The 27,238-nt window shown below is 38.1% G+C and overlaps 1 protein-coding gene across 1 annotated transcript in view; it reads right to left on the reverse strand.

Annotated features, from left to right (window-relative positions):
* Nucleotides 1–27,238, reverse strand: part of SNX24 (sorting nexin 24) — a 124,655-nt gene that overhangs the window by 61,161 nt on the left and 36,256 nt on the right. The gene's annotated exons all lie outside the window — the stretch shown is intronic.

Consider the following 27,238-nt stretch of genomic DNA (forward strand, 5'->3'; position numbering starts at 1 on the left):
ACACTCAGATCCAGATAAAATTCTCTTCCACAGTTTGGCCAGCTAGTATGGATCAGATCAAGCTGTTCAGGAGCCAGTTGGAAACCACTTTTTAGTGTATGATTCTCTGCTAGAACATGGTTTTTAAACATGATTCAAACATGCAATGGTTCTTACTGGTTGGTCAAACATGTTAAAAACCAAATTGGTTAGAATCTTATCAAAGCCAAGTTAAATATGTGCTTTAATTTGGTTTGAGCTATAATATGGATAGGTTCATAGTGAAGACATTGTTTAGCAGGGCAATTTCACTATAAACAGATGTTCATTGTAACCAGAATTAGTTTATACATTATAATCCATTGAAACAATTTGAGATTTCATTCTATTTAATTATAACAGGAGCTTCACTATATCCAAGTCACCTTGAGCAGCTGAACCCATTTTTGGGGCACAGAATTAGGCTATATTGGAAGACAACTATAGTCTACCAGAAACTCTGTCCTCAGAAATTATTTGCTCCTGGCAAAACTTCAAGACATCAGTAGGAATATTTTGCAAGTTCACAGCAGTAAAAGATTGTATGTATGGAGAAAGGTTTTAAAAGATCAGCTTAAAATTAGGTGCTAATTTAACACATTTTTATTTCTAAACTATAAACACTAACATTTAAAATGAGAAATAGCTGGGAGGGAAACCCTGTCTATATAATGTGCATGTAAGTCCATTTCAATTAATTGCACCACTTCACTAAAGTAGCATTTCTTTCAGAGAGCATTCCAGAAATACAAGAAACAAAATGCTTTTGAATACGCAGAAAACTCATCATTTTTATATATGAAAAGGTCTAGAGAATGAAGTGGCTAAGATGACTAGAGAGTGGAATATGAACCTGACCAGTTCAGTAGTGACCAAAAGTGATTAGTCATTTTAATTACCCTGGTGATCTATATAAAATTAATTGATGGTCTCCATTCAGTTAGGGTGACTCTATCTAAGTCAGACACACACACAAAAATTGTCTCAGTTGGCACGTTGATTAGCAGCCTCAACATATAAACTACAGAAGGAATGAGCATGAAGACTAAACAACTCTCCAGGTGAGGGTAGAGACACATAGGTGGGGAAGTTCAAGCTGCTGTTGCCTTGGTTACAAGTCCCCAGGGCTGCTCATCAGGCAACTTTCATGAGAATTACAAATTCACTTAAGAAGTCAAGTTTTGTCCTCAATCACACACATGCAACTTCTATGAAGTAAGTCTGTTTCCCTTTGAAGTCAATACGATTACTTGGTTCTTACAAGAGGTCAAATTTTGACCTAAGGGGGGGGGGGGGGCGAGGGAAGGAAGGAAATGAAAAACTCTGTGCTGACTGTTTTTTCAGTGCACATCTATTTTATCCTCAACTGATCTATGTTTCAGAACTAGTTTATGAACAATGCAAATAGCTCCAGGGCCCCAGAACCTCGATTTCATTTTTAAGCTCAGCTTTCCTCACCAGGGAAAAAACAGGAACATTTTAATAACCATGAATATAATTTCTGCTGCATCCATCAGTTGCAGAATAGAGTAGCGGGTAGCTTTCATAGTGGCTGTAAGAGATTTGCCTTAGTGGTGTCTACACATGATGCTACTTCTACTACAATGAAATCTGCTGCCTTCACATCATCTGTTACTTGCACCAATATGCAGGCTTAAATGTTAATAATAATGGGAACATATACAGTGGATCTTACGGCTCAAGTGCGCTGATTTAATTTAATGCAGCAGCCTAAAAGACAGACAGTGCATCTGCCCATGTATAAAATGAAATAAATTCAGAAATTACTTTGCTCCCCTCTCCATAACTGGCATTTCTGAGCCTACTCGTAGCACCCATATTGCAAAAATGTAAAGTAATTTGTGATATTGTTAGTATTATGGCAGGCAAATGTAGGAGTGTATGAAAGTTTTAATCCTGCTTCCATAAATGCATTAACAATCCACAAACGTTTACAAATTAAATATTTTGCTTAAATGTATAATAAAGTTTGAGCAAAGTGCCCCATAAAGCAAAAATGAAGCTGAATGAATAGAAAAGCATATTGTACTTATGAGTATTGATTGTTAAATTACTTCACTGAAGCTGTAGAAGTTCCAATCTTATCCGATCATCATTTACTAGATCTCTATTCACAGTCTTAGCACAGAGATGAGTTTTGTGCCACTATTTTTAAGAGTGTAGTGGTGCATGTGTTAGAAGAGGGACATTTGTATACAGAAAAAGGGGAAAATCTCCTAACAGACACAAAATACATAGAGAACATAGAAAGTCTCACAATAATTTAACTGAGCAATTGCAGGCACTGACAGAAAAACAATTTGAGGAAACTGGTGCACCTAGATGTAAGTGCCAAAATAAAGAAGGAAGAATCATGGACAAAATTGTAACAGTGCAAGGAAATTACTTTTCTGTGTAAGAATGTTCACATTCTGTTGAACAGATAACTCTGAATAGACATATCACTTTTTATATGTGAGGTGCAGCTAAATGCCCTGAGAATGAAAAATGTAATAATTAATCATGGTGTCAGACAACTAATAGTGCTCTTACAACTGTCAGAAATTATACTTATGATCCATGTTTAAGTCTTGGCTAGGGCAAGAAGTAAGTAGGTACAGTGATGTTATTGCGTCTTTTATGAAATGCACCAGGCAGAAGGCTACCTACTTATGAATTCTGCCACTAAATACAATGAATCTTTACTCTCAGGGACCATAACAAAGCCTGCTCAACAATTATCAAAGCTGTTTGCACAGAATTTAATACAGGAGTGATCATCCAACACAGTTTAATCTGTGCAAGATGAAGAGCAGGCTGAACAGCTCTGGATCTGAAATCAGAGCAGGAGATTAATACCCTTCTCCAACCAAAATTGTCATCTCTGCCACAAAGATGACACTCTAACTCACCATGAAAAGGCTGGGGTGGAAGAGCTGGAATCTATTAAATCGAACACTGTTTTAAGAACTCATTTTAAGGTGTCAAAACAAAGTTGGACAAATTTATATAACAAACTGCCTCTCGTTAAAATTAATTTAAAAAATGCACAATAATACAAGCTACGAAGTAGTAAGACACCAACTGCTTCCCTTTTATAGTTTTTATAGAATAATGGCCCAATTCTTGGTTCCCCTCTGGCCCCATTACGCTCCTCAAGTGCAGCATAAAGTGGCCATAAACGGGGCTTCCCAGACAACACAGAGTTGTCACAATGGGTCTACAGTGGCTCTCCCTTTCAGTTTCTGATGTAGGCAGTGTGCTTGGGCATGAGGAGCCTGAGGTAACAGCTCACTGCATTACCACAATTCTCAGCTGGCAGACCACTGCAGCCCTATTGTAAGATGGCTCTAGCTTACACCAGGGAGCACTGAGTGCAGGAATGGAAAATCAGGTTTAATGTGACACAAATCCTTTCCTCCCCCATGCTTCCCCCCAATACCAGTGAAAGTAAACTCTATGTGTGTACAAAGCAGAAATCATTCTCCTCTTATTGGTGAAAGATGACTATGTCTAATACCAACAACTCCTTCAATATACTGCTCCTATCTAAATCAATGGGATTAGGACAAGGATGAGAGGCCTGTACTTTAATTGTCCAAGGTAAGAAAAATCCAACTCAACCTTTTACATAAAATTGTTTGTAAAAGTTGAGACAAATAGACTGCTACAAACTGGATTGTATAGGTTAAGAGAACTGTGATAAGACATCTTCAAGGCTCCTGGTAACAAATCATGGGTTGATACGACAATGTGCTAAAAGATTCTAGAAATGGAAGAAAATGTTTAAAGGTGAAATCACCCAAACATGTTTTAATTGGTTCACGTTAATGCTATTAGGCTGCCACCATTCTGGACATCGTTTATCTGGGCATCACAGACAGGAAGTGTAATAGGGAGAGTTGGATTGGAAGGAGAAAGCTCCACCCTCCCAGCATCTCCTTGGACCCTGGGATCTTGACACCTTTAGCCCTATATCATCTTGATTCTGAAAGGCATCCTGACCAGACTGGGCCAGATAGTGGGAACTGATGACATCATCACCACCACCAGATTTGGCTATGCCCTAGACAAAACTTGCAGTGTGAAACTTGGGTTCCTATTCTCACACACCCTTACCCCACCCGTGTCTTTTTCCTTGTTTGCCATATTTCTTCTCTCTCTCTCTTTTTGCCTTCTGTCTAACAACAGTCTGGCTTAGCCAGACAAGATTGCCTCTTTTGCACCACTGCTGTGATCCTGTGACCACTGAGGCAGTTAAAAGCAATACCCTGAACAGCATGACATTGTCAGCCAGGTCTCAGAAAGGCTGGTATGACCAAAACACTATGCCCGTGTTTCTCCAACAGTCATGGTGCTGACTCTTAATTGCAACAGAGCCAGAAGCTCCATTTTCTATCTTTGATGTTCGTTTCTGTCCCATTTTGTGTGTGTTTGTCATTTTATCTTCAAGGAAATGGGACTGGACAGCAGCAACAACTATAGCTGCACACCATCTCAACTAACTTCTCTTTTTCCCCTAAACAACAGATAATTCCAACTGCCCAATAAGGGATTTTCCCTATAAAAACTTTCTTTAGCTAAAGGGAAAGGGAAAAAGGATAATCTTCACCTTACTTAAAACTGTATATGTAAAATGCTTTAACTGTTTTTCCTTCTTTTTCTTGTACCCTTAATAAAAAGCTAAAATTATTGTTAATAATAGTTGCTACAGTAACAGTGAACCAGAGATAACTTGACACAAAATCACACAACTGTATAAAAGAGAACATGAGTTTTGTTCAGATATTATCCCTTGTTGGGCCAGCGACACCCCCTTTTCCACACAACAGGAAGAGACTTGGACAGATTGGAGGGGGTTAGCAGGTTGCCAACAATGCTATTATTTCATGTCCAATTCTATTTAGTTTTGGTGCAAGGAAGTACACTGTTCGGGACAGAATTTTTTAATTGTCCAAGTACACGATGAGAAATATACAGATATTATACACACATCTAAATTGCATAATATTTTTAAGTTTGATAGTTTATATGCACTGTATAATATATATATTTTTATACTCTATAAACTTCTACAAACAAAATTTCACTACAGAGACAGATTTGTAGCATCCTGGTTTAGAATTTGTACAAGATAAAGATGGTTATACAAAAACCAGAAGGACTGAGGAGAAATTTACTAAAGTCATATTTCTATTACATGAGAAACAAAATACAAGACTGGGCTTACCAATACCATTTAATGTATGACTTACAGAAATAAATACATCCCTTTAAAAGTCTCAGCATGCTTGACAGACTTTTTGACTGAGGAATAGCTAATGTAGTCAGATTCTCAAGCAGCTAGCTCAACCTTAAACCTATGTCATGGCCATATAGAGGAAATTCCAGAACAACTGAAATGACAGCTACGGTCCATGAAGCACTAATAGGATTTCCACATGCTTAGTGTTTTATTATTGTTCAGACAATGGCACATTTTCTCTGGTTCAGTTGGGCTATGCTCAATGCAAGACCAGGGTGTGTGGGTAGGGCCAGAGGTGGTTTTATACCTAGACTGCACTTCACTGATCCTGGGGCAAACCAGGGGCTGATCCGATCACCAGCATAAATGACAGCAATTGCATGGCTGCTCTAGCATACACCTAGCTGCACATAAGTACAACACCTAGCACAGTGGGTCCTGGTCCATGACTGGGGCTCCTAGGCACAACAGTAATACAAATAAATAATCACACAGGTACAGCAGCTGGGAATTTTGGGGGTTTAAATACTTATTTGTATTAGGTATTTTTATTATAGTATTGCTTTGTCCGGAATCAAAACACAAGGAGGTATATCACAGAAGACTGTTCTGTTAATTCATGGGAAATAAATGTATTCAAATAGCTCCTGATTCTATGAAGCAATCAATTGACATTGACCAGGAGAAACAATCTTAATATTTCTAACAATATAATAAATTATTTTTTATCATTAACTCTAATTCCATTAAGAAGGCTTTGTTGTCTTTTAAAACTCCCTTGACAAATCCATATTATCACAACGTTACCCTCAATGAAATTCCACAGTAAGAAAGTTGTAAGATATTCTGGCATATTAAAACATTCACAAGTGTTTGCTATCCTTCTTCAACTTCAAATCTCAATTTAAAACCTGCTTCTTTTATTTAACCTTCAAGTCACTGATCTAAGACTTCCACACCCACCTATAATTTTGTACTCACACCAAATTAGACTTCAAGGCAGGGACCTATCTAAATAGTGTTTTGTAAAATACTTTATACACCAATGGTGTAATAAAATAATTACGGATATTCTTTGTGCCATGCTCTTTTCCAATATCAACTTCCTCATACACAAAATATACTGGGACCTGTAGCAATTATGTACAGAAGACACAGGACTCTGGAGCAATCTTTGTAAAGATGGCCTTTGAGAGAAAGGGGTAGATACCTTATGGTATCCCAGAGACATTAATTCTCACTATGTGGGAAACAGTAGGGAGTCTCCTATGGAACTACCATTGTTACTGCATGAGAAGGTACTTGGCATATAAGAATCAGTACTTTTAGGATTTTTTCCACTGACTTTCACCAATCTTTTTCAAACACATGCTTCATAAATCCCATAGGAAGGTCTCTGTCATTTCCTGAACAATAACTTATTTGGCTCTCCAAATTATAAAGCCTCTCCTTGCCAAGGTAATGCAGACTATGGAAATACAGTTTGTAGCCAAACTAAGATACTATCGGATCTCACACTTCTGCTATTTTTCTTTATTTGTTCTGAAAAGCACAAATGTTGCACAGATGCCTTAATTTTAAAATCCAGTTGGGACTGCAGTTACTTTTTTCAATCAAGATCCTTAGAGCCAAATGTAAACAATAATAATAATGAATAAATTGAGATATAGAGGTTTCAATGTGCTTTTAGAGTGTTGAGTAAGCAATCTAAATTCTATATTACAGATTGAGCAGGTGAGGGAGACTGAATTCTTGGATTTCCAAATTATTCCTATGGCTAAATTGCTGTGATGAGAGATATTAAAAGCATGCATCTTCAAATATTCTCATAATGATCTCCCCATGCTGATCTAAATGTCTGTGAAAAATAATCAACTATTTCAGAACGAGCGTTATAGAATATAAAGTAAGCATCTGTTCATTCCTTTCTGGCATTATGAATAATCATTACAACTTCAATTTTAAAGAAATGTCTTATGAAAGAGTTACTCAACTTTGCCTCTTTCAAGCCCTATTGTATTAACGTCTACAATGACACACCAATCTTCAGTTATGTCTGTCAGAAATTGAGAGAGATATTGGTGAATTCAGTGGTACCTAGAGATGACCTTTTTAAGGGCTATGAGCTGCTATGTTGATTTTTTTTTAAATGAGACCTTGGAAACATCACTTAACTTTGCTGTTTACAAACTTCTAGTTTCTGTGCCACTAGGGCACTTTTGGAATGTCTGATATATGATAAGTAAAAGAAAAACCCTGACCTTCAAGGCTTCCAGAAACACTTGCTCTGGTCCAATTAGTGTCTCCATGATGCAGAAAGGGATTCTCTGAAGCTAGCTGAGTGGAGTATGGGTATTCTCACTGTAGTTAGAAGTGTTCTCCTGCTTCCAGACCAGCGGACTTATCTATATTACACCTGTTTTCCTCACCTTGTACAGTTAGATGACTCTTTGGAGACTCTCTAGATTAGGCTATAAAGCATTTTGCTAAGCATGGTGGGTTCTGTTTTTCTCCACAAAAAACTCTGAATTGCATCAACTTTACATTTATTTACCAGAGTTTATGTAGGTGCAGGGTTCTCATCATGTGTTTTAAATCCTGCTGAACTAAATAACAGTTAGTTTCCTCTGTTAGAGATGAAGAGGATCAAGCACTTTCTACATATAACATGATAGGTTTCTGACCAAATCAGAGGCAAGTCAGATGAACACCATAGACTGATGGTTCCTGTATGTAATTCACAGAAGATATTAAGATGTGTTTTAGGAACTTCCTCCCCTTGCAGTAATGGTACCATCCTCTCTTCTTACAGATGAAGGAAAGCAGGAAACAGTAGTTTACATGGGATTGCATCTTCCAGGCATTAGAGTGCTAGCTTTGCTGCCATCTTTAGAAATATTTCAAGGGAATTATTTTTATTTCAGTGCCCAGAAATCTGGAGGAGCTCATCCAGTACTTGAACTCCATTAGTTAAATCCATTCTGGACACTTCTGGAGGAAGTCTGCACAGACAGCTATTTTTTAAATCAGTAAATCCCAGAATCTTTATCACCTCAGTGGATTTACAGAGCTCTTACCTCTCTGCTTCTATGGATCAGTGTAATTAGAATACTTGATGTTTGCATTGGGGTCTGCCCTTCATCTGTAATGTTGTGCCTACCTCTTTTGGCTTGCCTGTGGAATTAGAGTATTTTAAAAGATAAAGGTGCTAAAGACAGATACTTCGGAGAAAGAAAGGATTTTCAGCCTCCCACACTTGAACAGTTGACTCATGTGAGCTCCAGCCCTAGCTTAAGCAGCGTCAATAATGAATTGGTCATTACATCCACTTTAATTCATAGGCCTTTTGGTTATCCCACGAAGCTCGCCCCCTGATTTCACCACCAGTAGGCTTGCAGTTGACTAGAAGATTCTATTTCTCCTCCTGGAATTTAAGCCTTCCTCTTTCCTTCCCTAGTCTCCCATTTCTGCTAGTGAAACACAATAAATACAGATACTTAATAAATAAAATGAACTAATCTTAAAAATGCATCTGTTGAGCCTCTCTGATTTTGTACATTTTAAAAAATTTCCTTCTCATTCTCAGCTTCCATCTTGTACTTCCAACCGTTTTCTTTTGCCTTTTTTCCCTCTCTGTTACTTTTTCTCTTTCATCTGTCCAATTTCCCTCTGCCCTTCAATCTTTCCTTTGTTTTCCTTCTGATTAACATTTTGCTCCTTTCCTCCTCTAAATTTCTCTCTTTTTCTCATTCTTTTTCTTCCTCTTCCTCTTCCCCAATTTTCTATCCTTTACCTTCGGCCATTTTCTGGCCAAGGGGTGGCTGTGTGATTGTCAGGAAGGAACAAAATGGTTCTCCTTTCCCCACAAAGGTGGCAGAAAATGGGCTTCCTCTTCTTTCCCCTGTGCAGGAGCAAGTGCAGAGGAATCACTGGGCTGTTTATCCAGCTTTTCAACCATCTCCAGCATACACAGTCAGAAGCAACAGAACCCAAACAGGTGTAGGGGAAAATTACTGCTCCACTGTGTTCTCCCTTATACCACGGGGCCATAGCTCCCTATGCTGGCTTTTCATGTGCTAGTGAACTTTGCTGAGCAAATCACCACAGATGGTGCAGCAGTTCTTATTGTGTTTAATGGGAGGAAGAGCAGTGCTAGCGTGATACGTCAGCCTGCCAAAAAGAAGTATGGGTGTCACGCCTGTCTAACTGAAACACTGATGATTGATGTCAGAGTGATGTTGTGTGTGCACTAGAACCTTAAGAGGTGTTCAAGACAGCATCATGGATGCTCCATGGATGAATGTTCCAAGCATCCTCTGGTTTGAGTTTCAATGCTTCCCCAATTCATTCTGGGCATGGAAGCCATAATGGAAGGATTGGTGATTGTTCTGACTTGCTGATGTAATGGTAAGAGAGAAAAGTAAAAGAACTAGCTGACTAATGACTAGCCAAAAAAGAAATAAGGCTTATTTGATGGCAGTATAGTTAATTTTTAATGTATCCTTCAAAAATAAAACATGAAATTCCCTCAACTTTGGAATCTGCAGGAATTGGTTGTGACTGTACTAAAAATCAAACTGGGAAAAGATTTTTTAAAAATGAGTGCCTAGAATCAGATGCATAAATCAATATGTAGGCATCTAAATATTAATTGAGGAACTTTACTTTAGGAATCATTTTTGAAAACCTTAGTCTTAAAGTATATTTTCAGGTCCCAGCATGCATATAAAGGAAAACCTTTTTTCTTTTGTTATGCCCAAAATAATAATAATAGTTGGCTAGGAGACTCCGTGCCATCCTGGTGGATGACAACCTGGCCTCAGTTATTGAATCCTTTGTCACCTGTTGGTTGGATCACAGCAAAGCAATAAACGAAGCCTTCAGCTCTTTGGACACTCCATCAGGTACAGAATGCTGCATCATGTCTCCTCAGCAATACAGGTTACTGAGAACCTTAAATTTGTTCTCTGTTCTCTACACTGGCTTCCCACAGAACGTTGACCAAGGTCTTGGTTCTTCATTTCAAGATGTTCCATTGCCTGGGCCCAGGTTATCTAAAAGACTATATAAAGCTCCAGGACATAACAGAAGTGCCTTCTCTCACTTCTCTTCATCTACCAGCACAGGAAGTTTTCCCAGAACCCTTTTTAAGGCTCAGAATTTGACTAATGAAGGGTTTGGTTTTTTTAAAAATGCTTTCCTGGGTTTGGAAAACCTTCAGCAATAAAATACTGGGAGCAGTCTGGGCTCTCAGCTTCCTGAGCAGAAGACTCAAAAGCTTCCTTTTCACTTGTAGGACAGAGGAGCAGACAGGAGGCACACTTGTGTTTTTAGGCACTTTCTTTTTAAGCAATTAACTTGTGCAGGCTCTCTGTATTATTTACTTAAATGTTTGACTGCACTTTGCAGTTATACAATGAATTATCTCTGTTATTAGATAATATCTCCATTCCCCTCTCTCCCATCAGATATTTTCAGTTCAAGCACTGTCGTCTGATTTTGGGAAGAGAGGTCATTATATCAACTGAGTAAAGCACTGCCCCCTCAAAAAAGATTCAATTAGTCAGGTTAACCATTTCTGGTTAACCAGAGTGGGATAAAAAAATGGCTGCAAAGTGTTGCTCTGTTGTTAGGTGCCAGATAGCTTCATTCTTACTCCTAACACTTGGAAAGGAACCCACCTCTACTGAGAGAAGGTCCTGAAACAGACTGGCACAGTGAAGACAGAAAGACTCCACTATGGTAAACTAAGGATTTCTTTGGGGGCTGGGGAGGATTTCAGGGAATAGAATAAACTGAATAAACACTCATTGCCATGACAGGCTTTTGTCAAGACAGAAGAAACACTAAGGAAGCTGAATAAACAACGAGGAAAGTTGCAGAGGAATGGGCCCAAACTATATAGTTTCTAATTGCTTGCTGCCTGCCACTGTTATTTGTGACAAAGGCCAGGTCTACATTAGCAGCACTTTTCTGGCACAGGAATACCAGGATACTATACCAGCAAAGCACTCCTAGTGTTTTTGCTGGTATAACTTATTCCAGCTCTCATCGAGTTAGATAAACAATGCTGGTAGAAGCACAGATGAGTTGTTATAACTATGTCCACATTAGGGGCTTTTGCCAGCACAGCTATGTCTATCAGGAGTCACACCTCTTCACACCGCTGTTCAACACAGCTATGCTGGCAAACTGTCATACATAGCATAGACCCGGCCTAAGAGTGCAAAATGAACTCCATGTTAGTGGAGAGTAAGGATCCTGACTCATGTACAAATGAGGACTGATTTGGTTCCACAAAATGTGAATGTGACAGAAAGTTAGGAGGGAAGAGAGGGAAAATATTTTCTTACGAATAAGGTAGAGAGCTAAAATACAAGACACATTAAATAGATGAGCCAAATTTTCTTCTTACATAACACCATTGACTATAGTGGAGTTATGCCAGCTGAGAATTTGGTATACACATCAATATCTTAGAAGAAGGAAAATGTGAATGGCTTGAAAGGATTCCAATTATGACAAGGTCATATTTTCATGGAATCAAAATCAAGCTGAAATATTCAAATAACCATCTTGCACTTCAATTCAAGTGTCATTTCAGCAATTCTATGGTGTAGGAATGAATGCCCTATCAGAGGTCTGACCTATCAGAGCCTGCTGGTGCATGCCTTGTAATTTTGAAGACTACTAAAACTGAGTTAGTGAAAAATCTTATTAATTTGTAACTGGCCTCTTGAGGTACATCTACACAGCAATTAAAGACCTGAAGTTGGCCCAGGTCAGCTGACTCCAACTTGCAGGGCCTGGGCTGTGGGGCTATAAAACTGCTGTGTAAAAGTTCAGGTTCAGGCTGAAGCCCGAGCTCTGCGACCCCCACAAGGGGGCTGGGTCACAGGGTCTACAGCCCAAGCCAGAATGTCTACAAAGCAATTTTTAGCCCCATAGCCTGAGCCCCACAAACCCAAGTCAGCTGACCAGGGCCAGTCATGGAGGTGCCGCAGGTCTTTTATTGCAGTGTAGATGTACCCTTGGTGACTCAGCTACAAACGCAAGAACTGGTAACTAACTGCAGAGATGTAAATTAAATCATGTTAAGTATTGTACAACCACAACATTTCATCATGTAGTTTTAAATGTGTTATGATCGGCTCTGATGTTGAATCACTGTTGAAAGCAAAGAAAAATGTGCACACTGCTGGCCCAAGTGACAGGCAACAGATGAATGAAAAGCTCCACTGTATGTTTTATTGCTGCCTGTCGCTGGAATTGCAGATAATAAAACACACCAGTCTCTTCAAATGCTAACTGGAAGTGTCAAAGTCAAAAGATATCAGTAATAGGCACAAAATCTGCACCTGCCACATTCTCAAAATAACAAAAACCAAAAGACACCACTCTATCATAGGTATAAACTACAGAAAAAAACAATAAAAAATAGATAGCTTCTTTCAACATGGCTTGAGTTCTCTAAAAATAGTAATAAGAAAAATAAAAGCCAGAAAATTCCTAAAGAAGGCATTATGAGAAGACAATATTCTAAACGTTCAAATTTAAGTTCCTAAAGTTAGGGCCCTAAATTCATTTTGAAGGATCTAAAGAAGTGATTTGGTTTAGGGAGGTGCTGACCAACTTCCTTTGGAAGATGAGGAAGCTCAATATCTCCAGATATTAGAGCACTTATCTAAATGCATAAATATGGATTTAGGTTCATATCTTTAGGCAGCCATATTTGAATTTTTTGGCCAGCATCTCTAAAAACAGAAATACAGATAAGTAACATTAACAGCTATTCTGCCCTCATTCTCGTACTTCCAAGTTTCATGGGTCTCTCTCATCTGTCTCATTAACGTCAAGGAAAACGTTAATATCATCCCATCCACACAAACTGCATTTGAATCTCTATGTTTTCCTCTTTCTTTTGCCATTTGTAGAAGAAAAGACAAGCTTTTCTCACTTTTATCTGCATGAAATGTTGCCATGAATTAATAAAAGGATATTTTTCTTTGTAATTACAAAGGCCTTATTATTGAGAGATACTACAAGTACAATTTCCTTCTGAGTAGGCAGGAGTGTAAACTCCACTCAACTTTAAACACACACACACACACACACACACACACACACAATGCTCGGTGGGAACACAACTTGCCTTGTGTTATCCCCTGCATAGACGGGAGCTGCCATTCTATCCCCCTCTTCCTCCATAGACAGGATAGGCAGCTGCCCCAACTCACATCCTCCCCCAGCAGTCTCTTGCCACTCCATTACGTTCATTTGTACCCATATTTCTCTCTTATCCTTCAGTCTCCTACCAATCACATTCTCCTCTGTCACCTCATTCCCTGGATACCTGGGTCTAGTCCAGCCCAAACATGGTACTGCTATTTTTAAACTAACTCTGACATCTTCATAATTACATTTGAAATACTGAGTTAATTTAATAAAATGTATGACAAGTGGGTTGATAGTATTGCATATAATTGAGATTGTCTAACGTTTTCCATTATAAGACCCCTGTTTTCAGTTGTCTGTAACTTTTGCCAAGCTTTAATCATTTGGGCTTAAATTTTCCATGTTTGCTGTCTGACTCAAGACAAACAGTTTTGGAAAGTTTCTGCTAAAACAGTAGAGCATTTTTAAGAACACAGAGATAAATACACTGATTTGCCCAGGTTAAAAATTTCTTAAATCCGTGTTCTCCAGACCAAGCTTTGGAGCAAAGAATTTTTGGGGAAGGGAGGTGGAATTAACCCTGATGTTAGGGATGTGCCTTTTGCATGAAAATCTACCTAAATTTAACCACAGCATAAGCCTCTGAAAAATCAGTTTGCATATGTTCAGTGGAGGTTTGTTAGAGGCTCATACCATTGTTCTCCAAAGATTCTGTTTTCCAAAGATTCTCCATTTCACAGAACAGCTCCTACATACTGACTGGACTGATCATATAGTGTCCCCACAGAACAGCTGAGTATGCTTCATTTCAGAGCTGCAAGCGCTTCATTCCAGTAACTGTATCATCTGGACACCAGGAGCTGCTCAGATGCCAAGCACCAGAACTGAGAACAGAGAAACTGTCTCTTCTGTGCTCCATGCCCACCCACCCCACACACACCTGCCAGTGCCTAGGCAGGTTGAGGAGGAAGCAGCCCAAATTATCTGAATACTAAGGGGCAAGGAGATGGAAAATGATAGGGATAAAGTAGGGTGTGTAGACTGTGGGAGGATAAGAACAGAGGAGAAAGAGTGACACTTGGGGACATGAGTGTGACACTAGAGGAGAGGAGCAGAAGAGGGCAGGCTGGAATGATGATAGCCTACTATTGCTATCAGTTATCCTATTAACTCAAGTGATAGATGTCTATGCTGTGGATCTAAAAAACTTCAATCATGCTGATGACTTGTGCAGGGCTCAACATGGTTCCAGGTTCCATATGATGTAATTTCTATTTTTTTCAGTTTGCTTTTTAAATTTTTTTAGGCGATTACATCCATAAAATGTTTTTAAAAAATATTATGATTTCAAATTCAAGCACACAAAAGTTAGAAAATACCAGAATCAAAGTTGCCCATGCCCATGCCTTAATTCGGCTCTCCCTTTTCTTTTGTATTATGAGACAATCTTTAATTACTTGATCACTCACTATTTTTTCCACAGGATCCCTGATAATTCAGTGAACAGGATGAATGGTGCTCAGCACTGTGTAGTTAAGGAGGCTGCTGTCTGCAGAAGTTAAAAAGTGCACAGTGAACAAGGCAGGAAATTGCACTTAGAGAAAGGATGGTCTCATGGCTAAGGCAAATTAATGTCACCCTGGAGAACTGGTTTCGGTCCCTGAATTTACCACAAAAGTTCTATTTCATGCTAGGCAATCACTTAACCCAATCTTTTCATAAGTGGTCCCTGTGTGTGTGTTCCTCATTTTCTATGTGATCAACTTGAGACAGTTAGGGGCTGCTTTGCAGAAGTGCTGAGCACCCATAACTGTAACTGAGGTCAATGGGAGCTGTGCTTGGAATTAAGAGCTATGAAAGTGCTAAATCCTCTGTAAAATCAAGCCCCATGTGTCTCAAAGCTGGATACCCAAAATTAGTGGGTACTTGAAAATTTTGGTCTTCACCTCTGTGTCCGAGATCCTTGTCTGTAAAATAGGGATAATGCTATCACCTTAATTCACAGAACTGTAAATATAAATTAATTCATGTTTGTGAAATAATCAGATACCATCAATATTGGCATTTCCTACCTTCTGTTTGACATTGCAATGTAAGGCTTTTTAAAAATGTAATTTCTATTAAAAAGAAAGGCATAATCTCCTCTCTTTTATATCCTAGATTCAAAGATCCCATATCAGCATTATCGCTCCCAAAGCTGGACAGAAGTGTCAGTGCTAGAGCCTTGCAGGTTTAAAGTTAAAGGTCTGACAAAACAGCACTACAGAATGAATCACTGTCGTTCCACATGTGGATTCAGCATTTTCCAACCTCTTCTTTTAGGGCACGTTAAAAGGGAGAAAAAGAGCTGTTCCAAGAGATTTTGTATCGACTCCCCCGCAAACAAAGATACTCTCTCTGTTACATGATATATCATAATCAGGTAATTTGTACCTCTGCTTCAACAGAAGAACAATGGTCTCAAAAAAAGGTGTTGACTTGCAAAATCATGAACCACTTCAGAGGTGGTTTTTTAGCTACTGTTTTTCAAGATGTGATGACATATGTTCAGACACCACACTGCTGGAAGTCAATACTATTTATATTTAAGTTATTCTTAAACATTTGAAGAAAAAAATGTCATTTTGGTCAAAAAAATTTCTCACTGCATTTATAGGCTAATACTGAATATATCTGTATTTTTACTAGATTTCGAATTGGAACTAATTTATCCCACTATTGTGCAAGGACAGAAAAAATAAAATGACCCAATTTAGTACAATGTTATGGATGAAAAACTAGTGGAAACAACACTGCAGATTTTTTTTCATTTCTACATTACAAGTTAACTTTTTCAGTTCCTGGTTTTTTTTCTAAAAACTTGCCAGTTATTTCTCTCCACACTAAATCATAGTAGTACAGTAGAGATGAAAGTAACAACTCCAACAGTAATTTGTATCATGTTTAAATGGCCTTGGAGGAAGGTATAATACTTCCCTTTGGTTGCTATTATTGTGGCATGAGAATACTGTTAACAAAAGGGTTTGAGAAAAGGTAAGATTGGTTTGGCCTCAGAGAGTTGCTAATCTCTAATTATCTCCTAACATATTGGGACTACAAAGTGTCTTCTCCAACTATATCAATACAATACTCCACAAAAAGTGCAGTTTGTAAAAACCTCCTTTAATAGGAGACAGATGTTACAGTGGATTGGCAACAAGTTGTAGAGCCTTTCATTTGTAGCTCACTGGGTCAAATCCATCAAGGTTCAGCAGTGACAAACAATCAAACAGCTGTTTGGTGTCTAACTGGAGGTGGGGTGGTCTCAATTAAAGATGTTTGGAAAATGATTCTCTCATTGCACAGAAAATTTTGATGACAACATATACTTTTAATCAAAAATTTTAGCAGAAATTTTTCATCCAAAAATAGAAAACCCCCAAAATGAAAACTTGAATTTTTTGAGAAAACAAGGCCACTTTTCACACACAAAATTGGAAAGTCAAAAGCCAATTTTTTGGTCCAAATAAATAAATAAATAAATCCCTATCTGACAGAAAAGTTTTGACCTACCCTAGCTTCAATCTATTTCTCTGTTGAGAAATGAGTACATCACAAAGACCACCACCAACTGGCACACTGGTTGATAGCCCAAGGACAGAGACCAAAAAGAAGAAGAAGAGTAAACTTTCTAGTGATATATGGGCCTCCATGCCATGGCCAATGTGGAGAAACCTACAGTGCTGCCTCCTGTACTGTAGTAGCTTTGTAGATAACTACTAGAGGACCAGAGTCTCCATTAATATACATCAAAGACAATGCACATTAATATACATCAAAGACAATCACAACAGTTCACACTTATATTAAAAAAAAAGGCGGAAAAAAGATAGCTACTTCGAATGCAAAATAATATGCATAAATAAGCAGAATTAACTCAAAAAAAAACCTCACCAAAAATCATTTTTAAAGTATTAAATGCCTCTACATTTTTTCCCGAAAATAAATTAAGAAACTAAACAGTAATTTTATAAGGACAAGCAAATCACCTCAAGGAGTGACTTCAATCACTGATACACAAATATTTGGAGGCTCTGTTTACACTCTATCTTTCCAATCACTATAAGACATAACTGATATGAGTATACATATACTAAGTGATGAACACTCAGTCTGGAGTGAGATTGCTTACATGTACCAAGAAGAATGTAGATATTGAATACCTTATGAGAGATATATGTAAAAAACCATTTCATTAGGGAAATAATGACATAAATCTGAAAAACTTCAAGTGGTTTTTTGTCTGTTTTAAGAGCCCCTAAAACATTTTTGGAGGGAGAAGCATTGTGCCACAGAATAATTGAACTAACATCCAAATATTATTTTCTATTCAACCTATCTAGTGTAGATTGTCTTACATTACTGTCATAATGGAATCAATGCGAGGACAGTCCTAGCCAACATTTTTCCTACTGATTTTTCTGGAGCTTTTTGTTCAGTCCAAGATCTGACCCTAAATGTGTTTTTTCGTTTAAAGATATTTCCACTTCATTAACACAATTCTTTACTTTCTAGCTTCTTTGTTAGTGCCAAAGACAAAATTCAGACTTAAAAAATTCAAATGACTTGCACCCAAATCAGATTTGTATTGTCTCTTCTCAAGATACCTATTTACATGAAATCTCTTATAGTTTCTCTGATTCTAGAAAATGCAGATGCCACTGCACATCAGGCCCATGTTTACCTCTTTGCACAGACAGTCCAAAACAGTTTTCTTGAGCTGTTTCAACTTGAAATGTTGTCAATATATGGATTGTCTTGCTTTCTAATTCAGTGAAAAATCTAGTTTTCCATTAGTCTGTACCTTTCTAATTTTCGATACAGCTTTACTAAATGTAATTATTAAAGGCAGATTCAAGAAAGCAATTACTGAACTACTGGTTGTATCTCTGAAGTCTTAATAAACAAAAAAGTTGTAGTGACAGAAACAGTGCAATTTTTTTTTCACTTGAACAGGTGACTCATATTATATATATATTGGAATGATGTGGCCATCCCAAATACATGTTGGTTACTCCACTATTCCACACCACTCCACAGTGTACATATATATGTTTATTTTAATGTAACAGATATATAAAAAGAGAATAACGCATCATGGAGTGGTGTGGAATAGTGGGGTAACTAGCATGTATTTGGGATGCCACATCACTCACAAGTGGCTGTGCAAGCCATCCCAAACAAGTGTTAATCTACACGACACCTCAGTGTAATCTTTATATGCCACATGTTAAAATAAACTACTTTTTGAAGACTCTGTCTAATGTGTTTAAAAAAATATAACATTTTAATAAGGCTGGGATTTTGGGGGGCAGAAGTGGAGCATTTTGTTTGGAAATGTCTGGTAAGGTATTTTGGGGAGTTGGAGTATTTTATGAGAACATGAGGGACTGTGAGATATCTGATCTTCACTTGATACTGATCCATAGGCAAACAGTGGGCCTCAGATCAATGTAACTGGGGAAGAAAATTCCACAGGAAACATTTCTCCGGTCAACTGATTTAAAACAAAAAGTAGCCCACACCACAGGCAAGCAAAAGCCGCTACAATACAGCTTCCTTCCCAGCCACAATGCCCCTCGCACTTGATCTGGAGTGCACCTTGGCAAGACAACTATGTCCAGATTACGGAATTTTTGTATTTAGTTTTAGAAAGAAACCTGTGAGTGAAATCCTGGCCTCACTGAAATCAACAGCAAAACTTATGTTTGAAGCCAGGATTTCACTCTAAATGTTTAGAGGTGGTTTCCCTAAACATACTCGATCATGATTTAAATAATTTTTTGTATGCAGTGTTGTTGTAGCCAAGTTGGTCCCAGGATTTAGAGAGAGAATGTGGGTGAGATAATATCTTTACAGGATCAACTTCTGTTGGTGAGACAGACAAGGTTTCGAGCTTAGCTACCCTGTGTGTCTCAAATAATTTTTGTTAGTTTACTTATTGGGAGAAGAACACTATATCTTATTTGCAAACGAAAAGTAGTGCTTCCTGTCACATGTTGTGTCAGTGACCCACTAACTGGAAATCAATTTTCTGCTTTTAAAAAAAGTCTCTACTTTTAAGTTTTCCATTGATGTTCTTTTTATCTATCAGAAAACATACCCATGTTTTTCAGTCTCACCTGTCCCCAAACAGTGAATGAATGTGAATCTGAAAAGTATAGGTGTCATTATATAATATAGGTGTTAAATTATAGGTTTAAAGCACCAATCTAGTTTCTGTAGCACACACAACTAATTAATAATATTATTAATGGTAGATAAGTGCTGACCAGGTGCTTGTCACTGTACAAGACAAAGATAAAGGCAATAGCTACCTGAAGAATTTACCATTTAAAAGGCAGACACAAATAAGACCTAATGCACCAGGAAATGGAAAAACTGATTATTTTGGCATATTTTGGATTGGTTGTTTTTGTGTACTTTTGTCTCTCTTCTCTTAAAAGTTGCAGTGGAGAAGGTAAGGGGTAGAACGTGTGGGCCATGAGGAAGTAATGAGTGGAGGCTGAGTATAAGATGTACCGACAGCCTAATCCAAATCCCACTAAAGTCAATAGAAGTCTTGACTTAAATAGTCTTTGTTGAATCAGGCCTTGAGGTTGGCAGGTCATTTTATGAATAGGGGGCAGCACAAAGAATGGCCTGAAAAACACAAACCAAGCATTGAACAATAGCCACATGATAAATGCACAAAGCTCTGTTTAATAAAATAATGATGTACACTTTAAAGGGCCACTCATCTTTTTAAAAAAACACATTTTAAGATAATATATTTACTGAGGCTATTCTGATGGATTATTATTTCTTTTTGTATTAAGGTGGCATTTAGAAGCCTAAACCAACAATGGAGCCCATTCTGGTAAGCACTGTACAAGCACAAAATAAGAGACAGTCCCTGCTCCAAAGAGTTTACACACTAAAAAGGCAAAACAAAGGGTGGGAGGGGAAAAAACAGAGAGGTCACTTGACAGCGGGTCAGTGGCGGGGCTGAGAACACAGCACAGGACCCCTGATTTCTAATCCAGTGCTCTCACTTCTAGATATCACTAGATTATTAAAACAAAGGATTTTAAAATTCTAAATTTTGTTTTACCACTTAGGTTTACCATTTTTCTTTTTAGACAATTGGACAGTGAAACTAACTAGACCTGTTTATTCAGTTTCACTTTTTGTTTTGAGTCAAGTTTCTGTTTTTTTCAATCTCTGTGCTAGCAAAATGTTATAAAGATAGGTTGCAAACACTGCAAAGGAATGATTAAATCCACCCCTCTAACAAAAACAAAAACAGCAGCAACAAAACAAATAAAATCCTGACAATATTATTAGAACTGTTTACATGAAATGTATCTAGATTAAGCCACCCATTCCAAGACAAACCTCAACAACTTAATCTGGGACTAGTACTGTACTCATTAGTGTTCCTGTAAGGACAAGAAAAGCTTCTCTGTTCCACAATGGAATGCCTGCCATCGACCAACTATAAATCCAATCCTGAAATCTGCTGAGTGCCCTCAGTTCCCACCAACACCCGTGACAGTTGAAAGCACTCAGCACTTTGTTTTTATTTGGTTGGACTTGATATTGCAATTTTAACCAAATGAAAGTTACATTTCCATCTAGTGTTCACAGTTGCTGAAAAGCAAATAATTTCTCCCAACTACTGGTTTTGACCCATGTGCTCTTGTGAGCTTCGATAGTTACTAGCTTTAAACAATTTTACAAGGTGTAAAAAATACCACTCATTCAGTCTGATCCCATGAGTAATTATTAAACAAGTAAGTTCTGCAGTCCTTTGAAAGAGTATAGTAGAATGGCTCATAATATTGATCCATACTGGGTATACTTCTCAGGAAAATGTTTAAGTATTCATATGATATGTGTGAAAATTAGTAGTAAACAGTTTAATATTTAAAAAGAAAAGAAACGAGGCATAATACTGAAGGTCATCTTACACCCAAACTTACTTGGACTAAAGGGATACTAATTTGAGAGAGCTTAATGGGGGTCTTTTGTTGTATATTTAGCTATCTCCACATAAATGTATGTATGCTGTTTTTATAGGTTGAGTTTTCATGAGTATCACTCTCCCACAAGAACCACTTTTTTGGGTAATCCTCAACACACACATTTTCAGTTCAGTTGGAGTTTCCCCTAAATTCTTAACCACAAGTCTTGAATTAAATCAGTTCAGCTAATTAGAAAAAAAAAAAAGCAAAAATATTTCCTGGTTTTACACACTATTGTTCATCTCCAATATTCAGACCAACTGCATTGATGATTTTCATATCTTCCCCCACAACAATAATTTGAAAAATAAAATTAGTTTAACATACAAAGATCACTGTGCTTCCAAAATACAAAAAGTATTTTTCTCTGCCTTTTTTCAATGTCTATTCTGCATTGTGTATGGGCTATGATAATTTTACTGCAGGTTTACAGAAGATGAAAAAAGTCTCGACCGTAGCACCATCAGATCATTTATACACAGCAGACATCAGCTGTCATTTCTGTCCATTCCATTGGTTTCCCCCCTCCTCTGTTCCCTGCTTAATCTGGGCGAGCTGTCAAGTTTCTAGTTTCTGACGTGTATTTACATCACTCAATGACATCTGACAGTAGTGAAAGGCCACAGAAAACTGCTTATTGATCAGAGCAAAACTAGTTGACGGAACAGATGAGGTTGTATCAGAGAAATGCAGCCACACTCAGGTGATGACATTTTGCTCCCCTGTATACGAGTGCTTAATGGAATACAACTTCATTATATCATGCCACTAGCGCTTAAAGCATTGCACAGATTTCATGACTGTTTGGTCTACGTGGTGATGAGGACAATCTATCTGTTCTGGTATCAACGTATTACTAACCCGACTGGCTCATGAATACTTCCAAACTACCAGCCAACGTGTCCTGATGAATATACCAAGAGACACTGAAGTCTCAATCTTGCCAAAATCTAATTGAGTTGACCTTTAAAAAAAAATTTGAATTACCATTTAATGACCTGCAGCTACTCAGGATTTAGTTCCTTTAGAACTTTGGTAGTAAAGATGTTTTAAATTGCCATTTTTATGCTTGGGGCTGGTGGTGATAATTGATCACTAGTATTTCAGAGGTTATTATATTATTCCATAAGAGTTCTTCAAACAGTGTTGATTTAAATGCAAAACTGTTTTTTGGTACAGGCTCCTAACCCAAAGTGTCCTATATCCGTTTCTAACTTTTCTTCTTTGCAACTTGTGATTATTTTAGCAAAAAGACAGTAATGTAAATGTATACTAGTTTTCACCACACACAGAAACCTGTAAGTACATAATTATGTACATGCAAACAATTACTATTTATTTGCACAAGATAGTTAAGATACTGCAGAGAAGTTATGTTCTTATGCTTATGTTCATAACCCTAACTAAAGAACTGATCATGGCATTAGCACAAAGGGAATTGTAATCGACTGTAAGCATCCTGTCTTTTAGAAACAAGAACCAGCATAACTCAGGATCTTGAAACTTCCTACTGAACATCAAGAACACTGCTGACTGTATTAGAGGTGCCGAAGTTTCATCTAAGGTCTCATGTCTCATTAGATCTCATATTAAGCGGGGATGAGCCTCGTCATCATTTGAAAAAACAAAAAACTCCAGAGGAAAAGCAAAGGTGCTGCTGTTAGTACCAGGGTCACTTCTGACTATTGATAACTACCTATTACCTTCCTCTTCCCCAAGCTAAGTTGAGAGTTTAGGCTACCTGCCTGTAACCAAGAACAGTTCTCAGACTCAGACAATTAAGATGTCTGGCCCTCCAGAAGTTCAGAGGATTATTTACATGTAGGTGAGGCAGAAGAGTAAGCTTTCAGAGAGGGCTTCTACTAAATCTTGGTTTAACCTTCAGAGAGAGACCAGACATTCTGTAGAACTTACTGCGTCCGAGTCCAACACAACCAGAAAGATGGAACCTCAAGAATACAAATGAGAGGCAACTAAAGAGTCTCTTAAAACAACTAGAGCATATCCCTCTACTCTCTTTTGCTGGGAAGAACTCAGGCCTTCCTTATATAACAGTACAGAATAAGCAGGAAGAGCATCGACAATATGGGTGAGATAATCTTATTCTTCTCAGTTCAGATGTCTGGTATCTCAGAAACTCCTAACAGCCAAAAAGAGCAGTTGTAGGAAGAATCCTGCTCAGTGCCTGGAGTGCTCAAAGCAAACAGAATCTTAGGAGAATTTAGGTGCCTGTCTCCAAACAACCTGGATTGAGCATATGCAAAGTGGGATTTTCAGAGTCTTGTAACTTCAGAGACTAAATTTGGTTCTGTTTTCATGGAGACAGCAAAAGACAAGTCTCTCATCCAACACAAATTTGATTCCAGATATCAAATCCCTGCTCCAAAGCACAAAGATGCTACAGCTTCTCAAGAAAATGGTTGTCACTATTTTTAACATTAGCAAAACTAAGTTTTTCCCTAACCTTTTTCTTAGAAGCACCTGAAGTTTTTGCTTAAAAAAAAAACAAAAACAAAAACCACAAACAAACAAACAAACAAACAAAAACAAACAAACAAACAAAACAGCCTAAGGCAGTCACTTAGAATGCAAAATTTCAGCCCAAACAGTTAAAATTTAGCAAAGTTATAAGAAACTGAAAACAGGGTCTTATAAAGGAAAGTATTAGGCAACCCTATCAATAGGCACCATTGGCAGTTCTGCCTATAATTGGAAATAACTATGCTATTTCAGATACTGTGCATTGATAATTATTATTGAAGGCAGACTTTTTAATGGCAACCACTGCAGACATCTGTAAGCGTCTGTGTACTCAGATTCATTTTAAATATGCATAGGACTATAAGAGCGTCTCAAAGCAAAAAATTCAAGATGACAAAAATAGTGATTTATTAGGGGCTTTGGTCCTCTCTCAATTTATGTGACCCCCAAAATATGAAAAATGAATGTGCTTATGAGACTAATTAAAGGTGATGAAAGTGTGGAGCTTTTCGAGTCTGAAAAGAATAGCTTGGCCAGCATATTTTATGGATAGATAAGACATGTATTTTAGCAGTGACATTCCTTTAAAAAGGAATCAAAACTATACAGATGTTTCACACTTCTGCCATAAAAACCTTTCACCAGTTAGTTCTTTATTCATGAGAATTAAAATTTATCAGAAAAAAAAATCTCCGTTAGACAAGAAGTTGCAGACAAAGTATGTTTTGCCCTTTCCAAGTCTGAATCTTGCCCTTAGTGCTTATACAAAAAACAGAAAATTCCTCTTAGTTGTCTAATATGCATAAGTAACTGGGCACAGAGCTTTAGCACTGATATAGATGATGGTGATGGCAACTGATAACTATGACTATGAGAAACAGATTCATACTGGTTTGTTAAAAAACTTAAGAATGGAACTAGAAACATTTGTTCTATCTGGAGTGCTGTAGACAGCCAATTCAAAGTAAGGACTCCTCTGTTTCCAGACAAAGCTGAATCATCATCACCCAGACTGAAACTGAAGAATGCTCCACTATTTAGCACACAGCCTCCAAATTGCTGATGGACATACTTTGGATTCAATCACCATAAAGAAAGCAAGAAACCAATTATTAATAGGGAGGAGTAGTTAGGGAGTTCCAATCAGAAAACGGCGACAATACGACAGAGAGATGGTGTGGAAAAAGGAAATATGGAATCTGAATTTCATTTCCATATACTTATAATAAAGTTTACTTTGCTTCTTTTAATTTTTAAGATAATAATTCACATTATTAAACATTAATCACATCTGGTGACTACTCTAAATGAATAAATACAATGGGCTAAGACTGTAACATCTAAACTTTTAGGCACTTAGAACATCACTGGGATTCACGAAGTCTGAGTTAGGTGCTCAGGCTTCCTGCAATGAATGGAAGAGATGAATGTAGCTCACAGAAAAAAGCAGGCAAGGTGGCTTCCCGCCTAAGCTAGCTGATGGGAGATGTTGAGGAGCAGGGGAAAGGGAGTTTGGTACCTAAGTCCAAGTTGAAGGGAGGCAACTTCCTTTGCTTGGGATTCTCAGCTGTGAACCCTCTAGTGGAGTCAGCGCTTAATGTGTATGTTGCAAGAGACTGGAGGAGAAAGCTCCCTCTGTCTCGCCTCTTGACACTGTTCCACTTTGAACAAAAAGAGTCACTGGAGCAGGGGGATTGTATCCTAGCTCTCCCACATCCTGAGTCATCCTCATGCATACACACTATGGGTATGTCTACACTGACGGCGGCAAAGTTGCCACCGTCAGATCGACCTATCTGGATTGACTGAACGGTCAGCGAAGAACCCCTCAATCGATCCAGAAGTTAAGGTTTGTAAACCACCCCCTCAAGTGGCGTAGCGCTGAGTCGACGGGGGCGCAGTGCAGTGAAGACACCACACAGAAGGGAAGCTCAGCAGTTGACGGGAGTTACACAAGCTACTCTGCGTAGCTTGAGTAACTCCCGTCGACTGCCGCCGAATCGCCAGGTAAGTGTAGACCAGGGCTTTCTTTCTCAACTAACGACTCTCTAATTATTTAATCCAAAGTGGAACAGCTTCAACAGAAGAGACTGAGGTAGCTCCATTTCAGAATGTCTCATAGCCCAGTGGTTACAGCATTCACCTGAGAGCTAGCAGATCCCTGTTCAAGTCCCTTCTTCCTCCTCAGATAGAAGGGGGTGACTTGAATGAGGGGTGTCTAAAACCTCAGGTGAATACACTAACTACTAGGCAGAAGTTATGAGGATGGGCCTCACCCTCCACTAGTTGTTCTGTGCGGAGCTAGGCATTCTCTGAGCATGCCTACCAGATCGGGCCCCACAGGAGGGTTAGGTGGAGGAATGCCTATCTTCACCTGGTTAATGAAACACTATTGGGCACAGGCATTTGGACAGCTAGAGTGAGGCAGCAGTGCGCATGCTCAGAGGCAGTAACATAAGCACTCAGGAAACTTTTACTGCAAACACTTAGATGCCAAATAAGGTTAGGTGCCTACCAGGTTCAGCAGCAGCTGAGCAGGGTTTTTTTCAATACCAGGAGCTCCACTTAGGTGCTAAAAGTGGCACTGAGGCGCTTAAGTCTCTTTGTGAATCCAGCCCAGTTTTCCTATTTTATTCATTTTATGTTCTGCTTCAACTTACCTAAAGCATTTATCATGTACCAGCTGCAGAATGACAATCAAAATGACTTGTTTGCATTTATGACACTAACTCAATATTCTTCAATTTCATTGTGAAAAACAAACAAACAAACAAACACCACAGATATTTTTAAAGGAGAGAGAAGACTTTTGTACTTACTAAATGATCCACAGGAAGCCCACATCACTGCATATGACTTCAAAAGAACAGAACTGACTCTTTATGACAGGGATATATGAACTGAGTAAATGCCTGGACCATTGCTCGAAGCATGCCTGCAGCACTATTGTTACTTCTTTCCAGAAAGGCACACTAACTGAAGCAATGACTTTTCTGTTTTCCTAGTTAAACTCTATGGAGTTTAAGTCAAAGTCAAAGGAAAAACTAATATTTCAATTCATTATGCATGAGAGGCTTCTTGCTTTGGTACTGGAAAGGAATAGATTTTAGTGCCATGGGCTGATATCTTATGGAAGGTTAACTAAAACACAAGAAGAAGTGTTCTGCACTACTTTACACTTCTATTTGATAGGAATCCTGAAAGACTTTATGAAATACATATACATTTGCTCTCACATCTAACCACCACCAGTATGATTTACTTCTGTAATTAG

This window comes from Emydura macquarii, unplaced genomic scaffold (genome assembly GCF_026122565.2).
Source record: "Emydura macquarii macquarii isolate MOO-44397 ecotype Brisbane River unplaced genomic scaffold, CSIRO-AGI_Emac_v2 contig_2897, whole genome shotgun sequence".
Lineage (NCBI taxonomy): Eukaryota > Metazoa > Chordata > Testudines > Chelidae > Emydura > Emydura macquarii.